Consider the following 20,896-nt stretch of genomic DNA (forward strand, 5'->3'; position numbering starts at 1 on the left):
CAGAAAATAAAGAAATGGATTTATCTCTTGACGGGTGAATGTCAAGGTCACAATGCAGAAGAGCTTGTGGAATGGGAGATGGTGTGGCCATCTTTGGAATGTACAACCTACCACACCATATATTGGATGGTATAGTGGAATAAAGGATGTGTTTTCAATCAATTTTATGTTATTCTCTGAAGCAGTAAATACAAATGTAATAAGTTTAAACAATGGCATACCATATGAACAAAGCACAGATTTTGATGATGAAACATAATATAAAACTAACTCACATTCTCTATCTAAAGTTCATCACATATTCATAGCACATGTCTAATTGGACCTTGTGATTTGAAAGTCCCCAGGTCTAAATGTAGGTTTTGTTTTTAAATACCTATTATTTAAAAAATCTTCAGTTTCTGGAAATTCATTTTTAACGTATAATACAATCTCTTCTACTGTTAAAGCTATTTCATTACTTGGAATATAATTTTAAAAATAATCATTTATACAATTAAATATAATAAGAATACTAAATATTTCCTTTTATGAAATACAAATTTCTCTTTTGGGTCATTTTCAATGTATCCTAATTTTGTAAATATTAATTATTTGTATCTCTCTCCTCTCACACAGTTTAACTTGATTTGACATATGAACCCTACTATTTGGTAATATATATGCTGGTCAAGTAATCATTAAATCCATCACAGAGAAACATTTTCTTTATTCAGATTCTTAGATAATATGCATCACATAGAAATTGTGTTCATTGTATACCCAGAGTGACCTAAAGAAATTACTGCCTTATTTTTCCCTCACAAAATATGAAGTGTTGATGTTGGTAGCCAAGTCTGATAAGATGGCCCTATAATGTCGTCAGGGATCTTGGATCCTTATAGCCATTCTAAGATTCATGCACTCAAAATAGCTTCTAGAGTTTCAATCATTATATCCACATTTTGGGCAGGAAAGGACAAAGAACATAGCAACTAAGGAGGAGAGAATAGATATTGGTGAAGCAACTGGCAGGGTTAGCCACATCATATCAAAAAATCACATTTTACTAACATTTTGACTATTTCTTATTGTCAAATTATCCCCCAATTTAGTGCATATTATTCTATAGTTATTTTAATACTACAATTCTACCTGATTTACAGCTGTATATTTGGTTCTTACCTATGCACTTTGTGGCTTCTGTTACCTCCTTATTTTTTTTTAAACTAGTGTTCTTTCTTTTTCGGTTATAACATGATATATATTTTTAGAATATTTGCAAAATTAAGAAAAGTATCAAATGAAAAGTTAATATTGCCTATATTATTACATCATTCACAGATAATAATTAACATTTTGTTGTATGGTGCATCAATCTTTCTGACTTTTATACATATATGTGTATACATTTATAATTATTTGCATAATTGCTACTTTATTCATCATATTATTTTAGAAAGTATATTGTTTTAAAAATATAGTCTGAAGATTTCCGCATAGAGATAAATACTGTTTGAGACATGAATTTTCTGACTGCCTGGCATTATAGCGGTTACACAAATAACAACTTATTTAGTTGGTCCATAGTTATTAGAGACTCTGTTTTCTTTTAAGGATTCACAATTATACATATTGTAAATGACACTGATGAACTTCTCTGAAAATGAATTTTTGCCTGTATCTCTAATTAGTTCTTAGAATAACTTCATGGAAATGGAAGAGGTCAAAATATAGGGATATGTACAGGAAAAGGTAAAATTTCTTCAGAGACTAGAAACGATATAGTGAAGGATGTAAAATATACCATGTTTTAGTGTATGTTTGCTGAGAGTGGGGTGGAGCCAGTTAAGCAAAACTTCATCGCAGAAGCTGAAGGAACCAATGATTTTTTATATATCTTCAGGTAGAGAGGAACAGGTGATAAAGGAGAAAGCATTCACCATTCGGCTGGTAGATGTTTGGAAGAGTTACTTTGCCATCTTTAAACATTCAGTGAAAGAAAATGGGGACAAAGAATTGACTGATAAATTACTTGAGTTAGGAAATAGGTCTCAACTTCTCCCCAACTGGATGAATGGAGGAGAGGGATGGATAGAAGAGTTTTCAGTTAGGCAACGCTAAAATGTAGACACTGTCTACCAAGTACATACACTGTCAGAAGTCATCGGGAACCATGTCCAGGATCTTGGTCAAAGCATTGCCTAAGCATTTAATCATGGAGTAGACCAAGTATGGAATTATATATTGATACAAGTTGGCCTATGGACTTCAGAAGGACTATGTTTAAAGTATATAATATTCAGGAGATTCTGATTCGTCATATCTTTTAGATTGAAATTATCATAAGATTATTATCAAGTCATATTTACAATAGAAATTGTGCAAGGGACTTAGCCTAGAGTTCTTGAAGTCCAAATGGAAATGGGGGGGCATGCCAGTGATGATTTTAGAAGTTATATGTTAATCATTTTACTTTGATATCTAGGAAAATAGAAGAATAAATCAAAAAGGTGATTGATTCTCATACACCTCAAAGAGCAGAACAAATAGGGGGGACAACCAACATGACTTTGAGAGAAGTAAATCACTCTGAGTTAATCTAATTTTATTCTCTGACACAATGACAGGACTTTAATATGAGGGAAAGCAAAGGATTTCATATATCTTCAGTAAGGTTTAGTTTTTGTCTCACACAATATTCTTATCGACCAGTAAAGAAAGTATAGTCTTGGGTAAAAGGACACATGGCTTGTTTTTTGTCATTGAACCAGTAACCTGCCATAGCAGAACAAATATTGGGTCTTATTGGGTGATTATACTGAATGATACTTACATTAATCTCCAGAATTTAAGAATACAAAATATAAAATCTACAAATTAGAAAAGTTGCTAACTCTGTGGGAATTTGCAAGAATTCAAAGTGAATAAAAGAAGAAAGAAAAGTGGCTGAAATAAGCTGAAGATCAATGAGAACAATTAATTAAAATGGCACTTAAAAAAAAGTAGTATCTGGTGTAATAAAATGTAAATGGTATATGTAGTGCAAAAATGGGTAACATCCAGGCATTCTGCCACCTTGTTGCTATGAATTAGAACTGAGACCTGGTATAGCTGCTTGGATCATGCAAGGGGATCTGTAGTGTTTCTTGCCTTCACTTGCATCACTTGTCATATAATAATCAATCCTCTTGTATGTTTTCAGTTATAAGACTGTAACATATCTTCATCTATTTGTGGGTATTTTCATTCTTTAGGTCCTGCAAAGTAATCGGCTGCTGTTTTGTAAGAAAATAAGGAATTGTGTTAATTCCTCCAAAAATAAATAATTACTAAAGCTGCTCTGTTTCTATGCCTGTCCATATAAACAATTTTTTTTTCAATGTCAAAATTTGGGGTAACGTTTTTGAAGACATTTCAAAAGGGAATTAAACTCAATATGTATAACACGAAGAATGCATAAAACTCAGTTCAAGACATGGCAATATAAAGAGCCAGGGCCAAATCTGGGCACAGACAGGCACAAAACTGTCATGACCACCACCAGCTACAGTGATTGTAAAACATAACCTGATTGTTGGATTTTTGAAATATGAAATTGTGTGTATATGCTTAATAAAATATAGTTTAAAAAGTCTTAATAATCTCATGCTATTTAATCCAGCAATTCTGCTTCTGGATATTTTATTCTAAGGAAACAATCATGCTATGGCATGAAGATATGCACAAAAAGAATTTGCAGTGTTTTTAGTTTTTTTGGTAATAGATATTTGATAACTTATATATGAAAAAGTTATAGATGATAACATATATGAAATGATAGCATTTATGGGACATTAATCAGTGAAATGATCTTGCATTGTAATGATAAACATGATATTGTCACAAAAAGAAATTCAGAATTAAGTAAAAAAAAGGGATACAATTATAAATAGAAGTTTACATGGCATAACTTTAAATAATAGTTTGAAAACAAACATGGAATAGTTACACAGTAGTTATACAACAGATACATTGTTTTAGGAATTAAAGGTGATTTTTATATTTTTATGATGTTTTTCTGAATTTTTAAAAATAGAACATGGTAATTTTAATTTTAAAAAAACAATTCTATAAGGAAAATCCACTTATATTGACAGCCTTTAAAGACTAATAATCTTTTTTCTTTTTTTTTAATTGCTGACTATTTTGTGAACATTATTTTATTATTTAACTCTACATTGCTAAATTTGCTGAATATAATATTGTCTGTGTGGTTTATTTAAAAACTCAAAACTAGATTCCACATTTATTTTCATTCTGTATTTTATATATTTAATTGATATATATGCATATATCAGTTAAAATAAATATATGTCTTTAATTTAAATATATGCATACTTGATATATAAATGTATGCATTATATATAAATATATAATATATAAAATACAGGATTTATATATATATTTATATTTATACACACACACACACACACCATTCTGGATTTCATGTTATCCTAGTTGTGAAAAAACATCAGTTAATAATTCTTATTTTAAATTTTTTTCTTGACTTAAATACATTTCATTGGTCTATTTTCCTGTGATCACAAAATATCTCAATGAAAGTAAAACATTTATTTATTTCTGCCTACATTTATTTATTTCTATCTTTATTCTCTAATTTTAAATTTTAACATAGTTTCAAACATACAGAAAATTTGCACTTATTTTATTTAACCCTCAATACACTCTGTCCAGATTCATTAGTTTACATTTTTCCCCTTTTGCTTTACTATTTCTGTTCACTCTCTTCCTCTTTTACTCTCTGTCTCCGTATGCTTATGTCTATATATATAATTACATAACTATATGCATATTAATGCAGATGTATATAGGTACATATATACAATTTTCCCCTGCATCATTTAGAATAAGTCACAGACATCATGTTTCTTTACTTGAAATGCTTTTGTGTGTATTTCCTAAGAATAAGGATGTCCTCTATAACTACAGTACAGTGAAATTATGGATATTAAGAAATCCATTATTAACAAAATAGTTTTATGTAACTCACAGTGCAGCTAGGATCACACATGCATTTGGTTGTCATGTCTTTTAAACTTCCCGTAATCTGAACATTTTCTCAGTCTTAAACGACTTTGAATTGGAAGAGGTCAGGCTAGATATTTTCAGACTTTCCTCAATATGCGTTCGGGCCAGAAAATATTCAGACTCTTCTCCATTTGAGTTTTCCTGATATTTCTTAATGATTGATTCAGTTTATGCATTTCTGGCAGATATCCCACAGAAGTTATGTCCTTCTCAAGTGCATTATACTTGGAGGCACATCTCTTGTATTTGGCCTGTTATTATCATTGATCATTTAGTTAAGGTGGTCTCTGCTAAGTTTCTGCACTTTCTGAAATTTTCTATTTTCCCTGTTTAATTAGTAAGTGATTTGTGGAAAGATGCTTTAAGGCTATGGAAATATCTTGTTTGTCATCACACTTTCAGTTACATTGCTGATCAACAGGTGTTTTCTTGATTAAGTCAATTAATTATAACATTTGCCTAATGGTAATTTTCTAACTCCATCAATACATATACATATGTTTTAATTGGCATTCTATGCAATGAAGGGTTTTCCCTTCTTCCTTACATTCTTCACTTCTTTATTTATATCTTATTTTTTCTAAAGAATTTGGTTCTTTATTATAATTATTTATTTTGATATTCCAATTGTCCCAGATTTGACTGGTGAGAGCTTCTTGGAGCCGCCTGCTTCACATATCTCCATGATTTTTAAATGCCTTACTCCTCCCCCAGAAAAAATGTTGTCATCTTAAATTCCAGTTTTAAGTCTCTTTCCTGTGTACATGTGCTAATATGCCTGGATAGTTTTTTCAATATTTTCATACTTGTAGTGAACTTTCTGAGAGTAAGTTTTGTGTCGTAGGAACTTTCTTTTCCTCTTTCTCACAGTTTTTCTGGAAGCCTTAGGCCTCTGTATTACATATACCGGGAACTTAAAAAAATAGCTCTATTAGAAATTTGTGTTTAATTTTCTGTTCATAGGTAACTTAACATTTTTATTATTCTCCAATTTCCAGTTATGTGGATGATCTAGGATTAGTATGGGGTTTGTTTATTTGTTTGTTTTTGTTGACTGTATATATTTTGCTGAATGTGTGAAGTGTTTAGGATTTAGGTGGCTGCTATTACCACAACTGCCCAGAATTCCAGGTCCACATTTTTTAAGCGTTCTTCAAAACATGATGCTATCTCAAGTTATTTGCAATATTCCCTGATATAACCACAATGAGTAGATCGCATAGTTTTACCTTTAGTGGTCAGTGTTCTTTTAATCCAGTTTATTTAGTTAAATTGAAGGTTTTTACTCTATTATTATTTTATCAAATGTCGTACCTATCAATCCAGGAAGTCTCTGAAAGATGTGTCCATAGTAAATGTAAAATCATTATTTGAGATAATTTCCTTGATTTGTACCACTTGTATTTGTAAATTTCTTAGCTTTAAAAATAGTCAAATGTATATTTAAGCAAATGGAAATTCAAGCCCATGAAATTTTAAAACTTGTATATAGATTAAAATAAGGTAACTATCAATAATACCTGATTACAAGAATCCAGTGAAATATAGTTGTAAGCAGTGGCTTCAACTAATGGAATAAGCTTTTGAGCATAAATGAGGAAAATCCTTCCTCCAGTTTCACAGCAAAGAGGTCTGATTGTAGTTCGTAGGTAAAATCAGGAACAAAACACTCCAGTGTTTGAAAATGGCAGAGTAGGAGACAGCTTGGAAAAGTAGGAAATAGATGAGTGCACAAAGTGTGTTCCATACCAGAGCCACCACTTCTGTATTCTCTGGGGGCTGTGAGCCCAGCCTTCCAAAAGCTTTGCTCTTTCAAAACAGCTAGAAATGAGGATTTGTATGAGAAATCTTCCCGTTTTGAATATTTTTAAAAAATATATTTTTAAATCCATGGTGTGGAATAAACAGTCAGTAAGCCAGATATGGTAATTATGCTCCAGTTTGCATCCTCTGATCTGGTTGCAATGAAGGGACTAACTGGCGTTGTAATGAGAAGTTATCTGGGTCAGAAAAGCTGGTCTGGGCCCCAAATCCCCTCTTATTAGTTGTGTCAATTTGGGCGAGACCTGATTAGTGTTAACTTTAGTTCTCTTGCTTACCAGGATGAATATGCTAAAGTATGAAGGAACATAGAGATCTGCTAATTGTTGCAAGTTTATAATTCTATAGAAATTATATATGGCTATGACTTTGCATCTTTGGTTAAACTTTAAGTTTTAAACTTAGAAAAATGAAATTAATAAAAATACAGTTTCTTAATTTACTTTTGATATTTCACTATAACTTTGCCAACTGTATCTAGTTCCCTCTTGTTTGAGAGGTTCTGTGTTGACCATTAGTATAATTCATTCCTGTACCAGGTAGAGGCCAAGGCCACCCTATTGTTTTCACACACTAGAGGAGGGTAAATTAGACATTCAACTCAATGCTTGTTCTGCTTGCTGAACTGTTGATTTGGTTACAGTTGGTTTTGGTGAACACGAAAGCATACCTCCTGTATTGGTAAACTGGGATTTGTTTCTACTTAGTACTATAAAGAACCACATTTCTCTGGGCAGAAATTCTGTTGGTTGCTGAGAACATATGTTACTCTAAAGATGCTTGCTACTTAGGAAAATTTTATTTGTATTGTTCATAGTGTGTTTGATCTGTCTGAAACAATGCATTGTACTTTAAAATATTATTTTACTTATCATTAAGTTGTGTTTTATTTTGTTTCTTTTGAATAGTTCTTTCTATTCAAAACAGTATACAACTATTCAAAACAGTTCTTTCTATGCAAAACAGTATACCCAGCCAATAGCATAAAATCCATTTAAGTTGAGGTATTTTGAACTTTGAAATTAATGTGCTCTTCCCAAACCTCTCCTCAAAAACAAATTAATTAATAAAATCTCATTAAATAACCTTCTCTTTATGATCACACTGACTTCCTGAAAGAAGAAAATTAATATCTGTGTATTTTTGTGAAGCATGCAAGTGGCTTACCTGCATTTTTCTTAGTGTGTGGTCTTCAGTTGGTATTGATATGCAATTATGAAATGAATTGCTGCAATTCTCTGGATAAATCAAGCCAAATTCTCTACAGAGTTAGAGATCTTCGTGTATCAAAAGTATATTTCAGAAACTTGAAATATTTTAATAACCACCTCAAATCTCCAACTAAATTTACTTAGAAACATCTCAGATTTTTTTTATTAGTAAGTGTTATGTTGTGCTGCCGTGTTCTGGGGCACTGTGTTTCTTGTATACAGTTCTGAAACCAATATGCTGATTCTTCTTACCTCTTACTTGAGAGTGTCCTCCTTGACTGATGTTCAGAATATTTGCATATAGTTGGGAATATTTCTGTCCATCAGCCCATTATACTTCGCAAGATATATAATCTATATTTTGCAAAACCTTATTTCAGTATGTTAAAGTATGTAGTGTCTTAAGTGTGTGTTGGACTGGATTAGTTTTTCTGTGACCTTGGCAAATTGCTTACTCTTTTGGATTTTTTTTTTTTCCTTTCACAGATGCATTTTGTAGGAGTATTTTGAGGATGAATGTTTGCAAATCATTTTGAAATTGCCAAGCACCACATACAGTAAGTAATATATATATTTATTTTTTTCACTCGACTGCAGTCATGTTGAATGAATTTGGCAGACAGTCATAAAAAACACATTTCCATTTACAGTTCTTGATATTTGTGAATGTTGAGGAAAAACATATATAAAAGATGAAAATCTGATGAGCTGTTTGCTAGTCTGAATTAAATTGTATAATTTCAAGATTTCTAATGAGTGATTTACTATATTTCTGTGTGCATAACTCGCACGTAATATTTCTCACTTATTATTTAAGTAAGATGCTTTTCATCTTAATCGTAAGTTGAGAAAAGTGAAGAAAAAATTAATGTTATTTTAGGCAGCATTGATATAGGAGTTTTAAAAAGGAGCATTGAATTAAGTATTAGGATTTTCTGAATATTAAGATTTCCTATATATCAGACAATTTATGTGTGGTACCTTTCATTCTTCCCCAAATATTTTAAGTTCATTTTTCAATTTCCATTTTATGAATAAGAAAACTGAGACCCAAGAAGTTTTAATACCTTGCTCAATATCTATGTAAAGTGATGAATATAGGTTTTTAACATACTTGTAAGATCTTTCAAAAAAATTGCCTCTACCAAAACTTAGGAAAAGTTAAACAAGTTTTATTTAAGAGACTAAATATTTTTGAGTTTGGACATGTTCTGATTAGTTTTTGGATTTTTGTTTTACTTAGATATTATCTTGAAAATTTACAGTTTATTTTTCTGTATTGTCTGTCATGTCATTGCCTTCATTTCAAATGATGCTTTTAAATTCCTTCATTGAAGTGCTTTGAACTAGTAGGAAATGAGTGAAAATGTAGCTGCCTGAAAGAAAGTTTGTAAATCATCTAAATTATTCTTTGATAAAAAGTGTTTAGAATTAGAGTTCTGAAGTTCTCCAAGAGTCTTTTTTCATTCATGAAGAAAAAAATTAAATGCTATCGTATTATTATTTTAGAGTTGGAAAGGACCGTAGAATCATAGATTATTAGACTTGACATGCTCAAATTCCTTGTTTGATGAAATGGAATAATCTGGAGGACAATCTGAAATAAAATTTCCAAAAAATGTAGAATGAATGATGAAAACATTGTTGTTTGTACATTGTCTCCCTATATAACTACTTCAGGGGGAATATATATATATATATATATATATATATATATATATATATATATATATATACTGCCATATATATATGGCAGCATAATATAATGTTTTAAGAATTCAGACTCTAGATTCAGACTACCTTGTTTTAAATCCTGGATTTGTCATTCACTAGCTGTGCGACTGTGAATAAAGTGCTTAATGTTTTTTTAAATGAAGATTAGGAACTATTTGTGGCAAGAGATAATACATGTGAAGTATAACACAATTCTAGGTATAGAGAAATGCTCAGTAAATGTTAGTGGTTAATAAGCATTATAACTTCCTTATGCCATGCAAAGCACACAAAAAAGGTATTCAGTGAATACTGTTGATTTACATGCTGAAAAAGAAGCTAAACTTCAGCCTTCTTTATATATTAGAGCATGATGCTTTAGTAGACACCTTTAATTCTTTGAACTTTTAGTGAGGAAACAAATATCAGGTACATATAGAGCATATAAAATTAGCATGGATATATACAAGTATATCCTATGGTGTGTTGACTGTATACCTAGGCTGAAAATGTGTTTGTATTCTTTTTGGAGAAAAGAGGGGGCCGTTATAAATTGTTTATGGAGTCTGCTTATTTTGAAGGAGACAGGGCAAATTTGTAAACAGAAAGTAAAGAAAATAGTTGAAATGATTGTTAAATGATTTGGCAGAATAACCTCATCCAATGTTTAATGGAATACTTTATGGAAATTGAGGGATGTGGAGAACAATATTTATTAGGAATTTACTCTATCCCATGCATTTTACATTCAACATCTCAGTTAATCTAAGCAATAATATGAGGTTAGATGTGTTCTTATCTCCATTTTTCATGTGAGGAAAATGTAGCACAGATACTTTAAATCTATTATTCATGGGAATGAAGCTTGAGATTGATCAAATTCTAAAGCTTCTTTTCTTATCCTCTTAACCTGGGTGTTGAGTACTGAAATTCTGTAGCTGATCTAACCTTCTTTTATTTGCAAAATAGCGTTGTTCCCAAACCTCAGATCATACATATGAATTCTTTAGTAAATAAGTGGTTGATGATTGAATTTCAACTGAAACAAATGAGTTGCCTTATATTGAGTGCGTTGATAGGACCACTTAGCAATCCAAAACTAATTGCCTTGATAAATGCCTTTTGGTAAGACAAATTTTAAAATACAATAAAAGCTGCTTCCCTAAGGGCAGAGACCATATCTTAGGCTTCTGTTAGTTTTACTTCTCAGAATTTGAAGTGCCTGACCACTTAATCTTGCAGTACTTCAGCCACTTTATGTAACACAGAGATGTTTGGAATGTAGGGTTCACCTTGACTCATTCTCCTCTCTATTTATGATCATCTTCAGGTGTATCCGAGTTCAGGGGCATCCATTACAACAATTTGACCACACTGTGATCTTTGATGATCTTCATCTTCTTCCATTTTAGCCTCCAACTGGTCCCAGTCCCTTTCCACAGCACTTCTTGAAACAAACTATCAGCAACATTTTACCTAAGAGATATTTTCAAACTTAGTATAAAACATTATTCCTCTGAAAATGAATGGGTCAAGTCTTTTGCACTCTCACACTACTCTTTGTTTTGAGAGTGCAGGACTTAAGACTACTTCTACTTTCCATTTCCAGATTTGGTCTCTGAGAGACAAAACTAATAGTTATATTTAGTAATTCTATTTAATTTGAGTCAATAAATATTTGTCACATGCTCCTATAATAATGTGACACTTTGTTAGTAAGTACTAGAGCAAGTGGGAGGGAAATGACTCTCAAAATTCTGTCTTCAATTTGAGGAAATAAGCTATGCCCAGGCATAAATAAAGCAGACGATATGTCATTAGGTTATAGTATCATGAGAGTATTCTGAGGTAATCAAATTAATAAAGCCATTTCAGATAATTTTAGAAGGTTACATATGTGAAAAAATAAAGCATTGGAGATTTAAGAAGGGAGATATAATAATTCTGAACTTCATTGGTTCAAGATTTCATCCTGCTGGTTGCATTTGCACTAGATCTTGATACAGGTGGAAATATTAACAGAGAAGTCAAGGAAATGGCCCCCCCAAATTTAGAGGTAAGGGAGATACTTCACATTTAATGAATGGTAAATTCATTAGTTTGGCAACAAAGTAAATTTCTTGTGTTGGACTAAGACCAGATAACACTGGAAAATAAGGCTGCAGCTAAGTTGTGGGAAATACTGATGATCAGAGTAAGAAATCTGAATTTAAATTTAATAAAGAGACTATTTTGCGAGGGCCAATCCCATGAACAAAAAGTTTCTCATTTGAATATTAGTCTGGTGTTGTCTTCCAGCTGGAAGACTTGTAGACAAGAAGAACAATTTTAGGAAAATAAATAGCACTATAACAATGAAGGGATGAAGGCAAGCAAACCCTGAGGTTGGGTAAGTGGAGATGGAGAGGAAAGAAAAGATGCAGGTGAGATTTTGAAGAATATCGGTTCAGGGAATAATAATAATAATAATAATAATAATAATAATAAACACATGAGTGGAATTTACTATGTACTAGGATGTTTTAAATGATTTACATTTATTATTTAATTTAACCTTCAAAAAATCCTGAGAGGCAGACAGTAATATTATCTCCATTTTGCACAAGAGAGAACTGAGGCAGCTTTTAGCTAAGTAGATTGTCCCAGGTCAAATAACTACCGTGTTTCCCCAAAAATTGACCTAGCCGGACCGTCAGCTCTACGGCATCTTTTGGAGCAAAAATTAATATAAGACTTGGTATTATATTATATTATATTATATTATATTATATTATATTATATTATATTATATTATACTATATTATAAGACCCAGTCTTAGAGTAAAATAAGACTGAGTCTTATATAAATTTTTGCTACAATAGACACATTAGATCTGATTGTCTGGCTAGGTCTTATTTTCGGGGAAACACGGTAGCAAATAGCAGCTGATACTTAAGTTCATTTGGTCAAGCCCCAGAATTTCTGCAGTAAACCACTGTACACCATTTCTGTAAAAAGTAACTGAGATTTCCAGGTCGACTGAACTAGAAAATGATATTACCAATAGTCAGAGAAACAGATTTCTTTTTGCAGAGATTCCCCCTTCTTTAAATTAAGCCTTTGCTTCTTCTTTATGTCTTTTTTTTGGATTGGGAGACAAATATGACCTGTAAGGAGAAATATTCCTTATGGTTAGCGATGAATCTCTTGTATACCTTCACTTCAAAGCTGGGCAACAGGGATAAAATAATTTATGATATTGCTTGAGTGTAAATTCAAATAGTAAATATGTCATCTCAATATGATTTGTCTTCTTTCCTTAGCAGAGCTTAAAATGAAACAAAGGTAGAGTGCTAAATTAAAGATTTAATATCTTGAGTCCATGAAAAACCAATTATTTTAGACTTAGTTTACCTATCATACTAAACTATAGCATTGACAACAGAAAAAATTGGCACCCAGCATAGAGAGTATCTCTCTTTTTCTATATTGGAGAAGTGGCATGATGTGCTGCGGAGATCATGGGCTCCAGAACCATAGTGATCCATGGGTTCAGATTCCAAACCGAGGCCTCTTTAGCTGTGTGACTTTGTGTCAGTTATATAAATTCTCTGTGGCTCAGCCTCTTCACCTTTGAAATGTGATAGTAATAGTCCTATGTCTTCTGAATATTGTGAAGGTTACATGAGGTAAAGCCCTTACAGTGGCTCCTAACACACAGTAAATTCTCAGTACATGTAAATTATAGTTATTGAACTGTATCTCATATAATACTTAATTTATAAAATTTAGTCACAGAATTATTGTCATTTTAAGCTTCTTTATTATGAATTTTTATGCATTAAGGGCACAAAACAATGGTTTTTACAAGCAAAGACCATGTAACCATCATACAAATCAAGAAAGAACATTTTCTGCATCCCAGAAAACCTACTTTTTCTGCCTTGCAAATATTACCCCTCTTTCATCAGTTTCTGACAGATTAACACTTTCATGACTTTTACAATAATCACTTCCTCGTTTTCTATTATAGTTTTAACATGTCATCATGCATCCCTAAACACAAAATTTTAGTTTAGCATTATTTTTGAGTTTATATGCATCATAATCATATAACATACATTCCTTTGTGTTTGATTTCCTTTCCCAAACATGTATTTCTAACTTTCATTAATGTTTTTATATGGTTCAGTAAATTTCATTGCTATGTATTATAGTATTCCATTATATAAAATACTACAAAGTTTTATCAATTGTATTGTAGATAGACATTTGGGCCATTTCTAGGTTTGGGCAATTATGACTAATGCTGATATGAATGTTCTTTTAAATGTTTCTTCATGCACATGTGCATGTATTTCTGTTGGATATATTTTTAACAATGAAATTGCTTGTTTATATTGTATGTAATACTTCCATTTTAGTAGATACTGCCAACCAGTTTTCCAAAGTAATTATACAAGTTACACTCCAATCAGTAGTGTATGAGAGTTTCTATTGTTTCATCTCTACCAATATTTGGAATAGTCAGTCAGTCCTTTTAATTTTAACCATTCTCGTGACAGTATAGTTTACATTTCCCTGTTGACTAAACTGGTTATGTTACATGGGATAATTGCCATATGGGTATTATTTTTTGTAAATTGTCTGTTGTTTGTAAATTTTCTATTATATTGATTTTCTAATTAATATGCAGAAATTAGCTATATTTAGACTTAGAGCCCCCTTTCAATTATATGTTGCAAAATATCTTTTACCCTCTGTGACTTGCTTTTTTAATGTCCTTTTTCAGTAAGTTTATTGGGATGACATTGGTTAATACTATGATATAGGTTTCAAGTGTATAATTGTACAATACATCATTTATACATTGTATTGTGTGTTGACCACCCAAAGTAAAATCTCCTTTTATCACCATATATTCGACCCCTTTACCCTCTTCCACCTCCCTGTCGCCCCTTACCTTCTGGTAATCACTATACTGTTGTCTGTGTCTATGGACTTTTGCTTGTTTGTTATTTCAGTTTTATATACCACATAAGAATAAAGTCATATGGTTCTCAGCTTTTTCTGTCTGACTTACATTTCTTAGCATGATATTCTTAAGATTCATCCATGTTGTCACAAATGGCATTATTTATTTCATATTTCCTTATGGCTGAGTAATATTCCGTTATATATATAATGTATTATATATATGTGTATATATATATATATATATATATATATATATATATATAACATATATGTATATAATATATACATTCCATTGTATATACATATATTTCATTATATATATGCATATACACATTATATACATTATGTATATATACACATACATATATATGTATGTGTATATATACATATGTACATTTGTATATATGTATATATGTATATACCGGGGGTGCAAATCTATATACATACACATGACTTGTATTCATTTTTTGTTACAGGTATATATTGAGTTTTACAATTTTAATACAGTTTTTTCCTTTCTTAAAATTGTGTACATTTTTTGGGTACTCTCTGTGTATACACCTATACATATATATGTATGTGTGTGTGAGTGTGTGTGTGTGTGTGTGTCTGTGTGTGTGTGTGTGTATGTGTGTATGTATCTCACATCTTCTTTAGCCAATCTTCTATTGAAGGACACATTGGTTGTTTCCATGTCTTGGCCACTGTGAATAATGCTGTAATTTACATAGGGGTACATATATTTTTACAGCAAAATGTCTTCAGATTTTTGGAGTAGATACCCAGAACAGTATTGCTGGGTCATGTAGTAATTCTATTCTCAATTTTTTGAAGAACCTCCATACTGTTTTCCATAGTGGTTGTACCAGTTTTCACTCCCTCCAGCTGTGTATGAGGGTTCCTTTTTCTCCACAACTTCTCCAATACTTGTTTTACTTATCTTGTTGATAATAGCCATTCTAATAGATATGAGGTGGTATCTCATAGTGGTTTTAATATACATTTCCCTAATAGCTAATGAAGTTGAGCATCTTTTCATATATCTGTTGGCCATTTGTCTGTCTTGGTAGAAGTTTCTGTTCAGGTCCTCTGCCCATTTTTTGCTGGGTTGTTTGTTTTTTCTTGTTGTTGAGTTGTATGAGTTCTTTATATATTTCGGATATTAGCCCATTATCAGAGGTGTTGTTTGCAAATATATTCTCCCATTCAGTTGGTTCCCTCTTTGTTTTGTTGATGGTTTGTTTTGCTATATAAAAGCATTATAGTTCAATTTTTAATGGAGTTTTTGATGAGGAAATGTTTCCAATTTTAATTTTAATTATGTTTTGCCTCTTTACATTAGATCATTCCACTTACAATTGATTTTTCTGAATGGTTTGAGGTAAAAGTCAAGTTCTATTTTCATTCCAAATGGGTATCCAGTTGTTACAGAATAACACTGAAAATTTTGTCCTTTGCCCATTTCTCTTTAATTCTATCTTGTCATAAATCAAGTGTCCATATACAGAGGGTACCAAAAGCATGTATACATATTTTAAGAAAGGAAAAAAAAAAACTGTATTAAAATTGTAATACTCAATATACGCCGATAACAAAGATGAATACAAGTCATGTGTATACATTTTTTTGGCACCTCTGGTATGTCTGCTCTTGAGGGGCCAACTATTCTTTTTTTTCTTTCTGTACTTTTTTTTTTTTTTAGTTTCAGGTGTACAAAACAATTAATAGCTAGACATTTACACCCCTCACAAAGTGATAACCCCCCCCCAATCTACTACCCCTGTGACATCAAATATAGCTGTTATAATTCTTTTGACTATATTCCCTATGTTGTACTCCACATCTGTGACTATATATGTGTATGTATACACTATATATATAATTATAGTTGACATTCAGTATTATTCAACTTCAGCATCAGGTGTACAGCACAGTGGTCAGACATCTACACAGTCTATGAAGTGTTCTCCCTAATAAGTCCAGTTAGTATTCTTTTTAATTGGTCTATTAGTCTCACTACTTGTAACACTCTTTTAACTATGGTCACTTTTTAATTATTCTTGATATCTGTTAAAATAAGTTCTCCCACAATGCTTTTATTTAAGGCATTTTGACTTTGCTTTATTTCATATGAATTTTAGAATTTCTTGGTCAAGTTTGCCAAAACATTGCTGGGATTGCGTTCAATTTATTGTCAAGTGAATTTTTAAAGAAGTGCATAATTATAATATTGACTCTTTTAATTTATGAACATAGTATATACTTCATATATTTAGGTCTTTTTAATTTTTTTCAATCATATTTTATGGTTTTCTGCATAGAGATTTTGTACATTGTGAGTAATTTGACACTAGAAATTTAATGCAGTTAGATATGATTATATATTATATATATATTTATAAACTTTATTATCTTTTTATTTCTTATATATATAGAAATTAATTTTTTATTGACCTTGCATACAGCAAATTATAAACTCACTTATTAATTCTAATATTTTCTTAGTATATTCTTTTGGATTCTCTACATAAATAACTATGTTGTCTATGATCAAAGATAATATTATTTAATACCTTCAGACTTTATAATTTTATTTCTTTTTCATATCTTTTTGAATTGGCTAGAATGTCCAAAGCAGTACTGAATGAAAGTAGGAAGAATGGAATTATTTTTCCTAGATCAAAGGGAACACTTTTGCCATTTTAGTATCGAGAATGATGTTCACTGTAATCTTTTTGCAATATATATTAGATTTAGAAATTTATTTTTATTCTGAGTTTGCAAGGATTATTAATCATAGCTTCGTTTTGAATGTTATTAAATGCTTCTTCTGTATTGACGTTACCAAATAATTTTACTTCCTTACTTTGTTAATCTGATAATTTAAATTGATTGATTTCTTTTTTCCACCGACTTCAAATTCCAGTAGCAGAGATACTGCTTCCTCAGGCTTAGTGTGGGCCATAGAGAGCTGGAGATATTCTGTGTTTATTCTCTAGGCCTCTGCTCACACGTTTGTATGTCCCCGGTGGCAAGAGTGTTGCTGCTTGATATTTGGTGCAGTGCACCTGGTGGTGGCAGGAGGGCTCTAGCTGCCTTTGCTCCAGTGGTCATCTTAGACCTGTCCTGTGCTCCTGGGCCTTAGGTGTGTGGCTCTTTCCACATTCCTGCCCATTCCCATGGCCCCCAGCCCAAATGCCTCCTTCACACTGTGGGGTTCTCTGGTGAGACTGTCCTGTTCTTCCCCCAATGGGAACAGATCTATGCTTTGTGTCTCTGTGAGATTCTGGACCCAAGAGAGTTACCTGCTCCTCCAATAGAGGCAGATAACTTTTGCTTGTACCTGTTTCCCAGAAGTTGTGGATCTTTTCCAGGGCCCTGGGCTTATAAGGATTTTCTGTCCTAAAAGGCTAACTTTTGCTTTGTATTAGAGAAGGTCTGGGGAATCAGATAGTATTTTGTGCCTTTGGACATCAAAGTGCTCTCTTTAGTGTCCTATCTTGACCTCAGTCTTTCTTCTGAGCAGCCAGTAGATGCCAGAAAAAAAGCTTTTGACCTTCTATGTGGAAACAAAACTGCAAAAATTGTTACATATATTTTAACCCAACTTTTCAAAATTTCCAAAGCAAGATGAGTTTTTGTTTCCCCCTCAAATTGCCTAGTATGCATCTAGCAGAGACAGAAGTCTTGAATTAATTTGACTTTTGGTAAGCTTTTCACACATAAATGAGTTGCTGTCACAGTTTGGGAGGAATTCGAAGCTCAATGGAGTATGTGTAACAAAAATTTCATTGGGTTAAATGAGGTAAACTTCAAATTTTCTCCTATATAAGGGAATTCTAGCCATTGGCATTATGGCTGGAACTGTAGTACCTGGGTCATTAGGTAATGTAATCACCTTATGTAGTTTTGTTCCCCCATCTTAGCCATTTGACTTCATTCTCAAAGATTTTTCCAGTGGTTTATGTGACTACTAGAGCCCAGCCATCGTATTTAGTTCTACACAGCAAGAATTTAAAAAAAAAAAAAAAATGCAGTGACAAAGGGTCATGCTACCAGCTGATTTAGTCCCCCTCAAAGAGATTCCCTGGCAACTCCACCGAATATCTTCTACTTAACCATCATTAATTTTTGTTGCAAAACAAGCTGTTACATGTAGTGTTTTACCTGCATACACAACCGCTCTGAATGTGTTCCTAGTAAGGAAGGGGACAATATGTAGCTCTTGGGTAGGCACTTAGCAGTCTTAGTCACAACTAGAGGGTGGTGACTACATTTAGATAATCTGATTTCTGAGGCAGGGTGGTGTGAGTTAAAATACACAGGTTCCATCGTCTAACAGAGCAGGCTTCTGATTTCAGCTCTGCAGATTACTAGTGTTGTGACCTTGAGCAAGGTCATACCCTAACTGCTTCTACTTTCTCAGCTGTGAAAGGGCATGGTAATAACAATCTTAAAACATTTTGGTGATGATTGAATATGATAATATATGCAAAGTGTCTATTACATAGGAAAGGGTCAATAAATGTTATTTTTTTTTTATTTTACCCACCTTGTGTTAACATAAATTCAGTTATTTAAGGGAGGACAGAGTCTATTCATGCTTAATACTGATTGATAGGGAAAAAAGGCAATGTACCGTGTTTCTCTTGGGTAAAGCTTTATCTTTTAGATGGGATTGAGTCTCAATTTCTGCCCTTTAAGTATATTATTTTTATACTTTAAACTACACTGAAATATCGCTCAAAATTCAGGCTTATAATAGTAGCACTTTATATAATGTCAAAGCAAGAAGCAGATAAAACGAGTTCCCATTTGAATTCTGCCATTTAGTAGTTAGGAAACTTGTGAAAGTCATTATAACCCTCTGGACCTCGGTTTCGTCAGCTGACAAATCAATTAGCTGGACAAGCTAACCTCTACGACCTATTTGACAGCTTTAAAGTACCACAATTCTGTGCATTTTTATTTGCCATAGACAGATTTTCTTGTGCATATCATCTCCTGTGATGCAAGAAATATCCTGAAGACCAGCAAATAAAGTGACAAAGACTTATTTATTCAAATTTTTATAGAAACTGGCTTTATTGAGAAGTTTTGCCAGTTATGAAATGAAAAAAAAAAAAGATATTAATTGAACAACGTGGTGTTTGTTGTATGTTAGAAAACTGGCTTTAAATTCTGGTTTTGAAGATTGCTGCTTTGACAAAGTGTGTCCCTTTGGGCAAATGCCTTAAATTCTCTGAGCCTGAGATTACTCATTTATAAAATGGGCAGCATATACTAAGGCCGTGATAGGATCAAATGAAATAAGAACGATATAAAAATACTTTAAAAACTGTACAAGTTCAATGCTAAGCTCTTTAGCGGGTTCAGAGGGTAAAGTACAGAAAATGTCCTCATTCTCTGGTGTGGAGATTGTGTGACAGAGTTTTGCAAATAAAATGCAATGAAATAAAGCTATTAATCACCTTTATTTTAAATTTTTTGTTTGATTTTGCCAATCTGTTTAGCTGCCACAGGAAATTGTGGCAAATGGGAGGTTAGTGCACTCCGCTGAGGCCAGACCAGCAATGCATGTCTGTGACTATATATGAAGTGTCTCCTCGAGGTAAACTTCCAGATGTGATGTCTCTCTGTGTCTGAGGCATTCTGCGTCTGTGATCCAGTGAGGCTGAAACAAATAGCAAATCATTTGCCGTGCGTGGCTATTAGTGATGTCTGCTCTCTTCAATTGGCTCATTTGAATCGACGGTTAAGGCGCCTTCTCTATAAATAAGAAGTTATTAGTAAAAGAATAGTTGATATATGGCAAAATAGTCTCTAATGTTAAACTAATTAAATGCAACAGCAATGCCCAGTCTTTAAGAAGATGCTATATATTGTGATAAAATCCTAATTTGTCCACAAATTAACATTTGTCAAGGTTATGTAGTCTCTGTTTCTATGTGTATTTACATTACCTCACCTTGTCATCACATTTTAAAACTCTTGAAGTATGTTATATGTATATTAGAGTGTGTAAAATGTACTACTATCAAGTATACAGATTGATGGGTTTTTACAGCTATATACTGATGTTACTATTACCCAAATCAAGATATTGAACACTTCCAAAACCTAA

The 20,896-nt window shown here is 32.2% G+C and overlaps 1 protein-coding gene across 6 annotated transcripts in view; it reads left to right on the forward strand.

Moving 5' to 3' along the window:
* Window positions 1-20,896, forward strand: part of GALNT13 (polypeptide N-acetylgalactosaminyltransferase 13) — a 459,656-nt gene that overhangs the window by 20,890 nt on the left and 417,870 nt on the right. For all 6 annotated transcript variants that reach the window (XM_074336508.1, XM_074336499.1, XM_074336497.1 and 3 more), the window contains exon 2: window positions 8,589-8,659. The gene's annotated coding sequence lies outside the window, so the exon portion shown is untranslated. The remainder of the gene's footprint in view (window positions 1-8,588; window positions 8,660-20,896) is intronic.

Source organism: Rhinolophus sinicus, linkage group LG01 (genome assembly GCF_036562045.2).
Source record: "Rhinolophus sinicus isolate RSC01 linkage group LG01, ASM3656204v1, whole genome shotgun sequence".
NCBI lineage: Eukaryota > Metazoa > Chordata > Mammalia > Chiroptera > Rhinolophidae > Rhinolophus > Rhinolophus sinicus.